This window comes from Penaeus monodon, chromosome 24, assembly GCF_015228065.2.
Source record: "Penaeus monodon isolate SGIC_2016 chromosome 24, NSTDA_Pmon_1, whole genome shotgun sequence".
Classification (NCBI taxonomy): domain Eukaryota; kingdom Metazoa; phylum Arthropoda; class Malacostraca; order Decapoda; family Penaeidae; genus Penaeus; species Penaeus monodon.
In genome coordinates, this window is record NC_051409.1 from 26,155,629 (window position 1) to 26,156,020 (window position 392).

The 392-nt window shown below is 61.5% G+C and overlaps 1 protein-coding gene across 1 annotated transcript in view; it reads left to right on the forward strand.

Moving 5' to 3' along the window:
- Positions 1–392, forward strand: part of LOC119588687 (serine/arginine repetitive matrix protein 2-like) — a gene marked incomplete in the record, with an annotated part of 176,340 nt that overhangs the window by 75,653 nt on the left and 100,295 nt on the right.

The following is a 392-nucleotide window of genomic DNA, read 5'->3' on the forward strand; positions in this document are numbered from 1 at the left end:
CTTCCCCTCCTCCTCCTCTCCTTCCCCTCCTGCAACCTCTCTTGTCCACTTCCTACCTCCATCGCCTCCCTCCCCCACCCTTCTCCTGTCCACCTATCTCCTTTACCCCTTCCTCCTACCTCCTTCACTACCCTTCGCCCCGCCCACCTCCTTCGGGCCTTTCCTCCCCCTACCTCCTTCGCCCCCCCTCACTCCCCCTCTCCCATCACCCCCCTCCCCCCTCATCCACCTTCACCCCCTCATCCACTGCCCCCCTCCCCCTCCTCTCCCCTCGGCCTCTCCCCACTCGAGCCACTCATCAATTTATTTCCATTGGAGGCACTAACTGCCCAATTAGGCCGTGGCAGAAGTCAATGGGAGCGAAGTGGGAGATAAGGAGAGATCCGATGCAC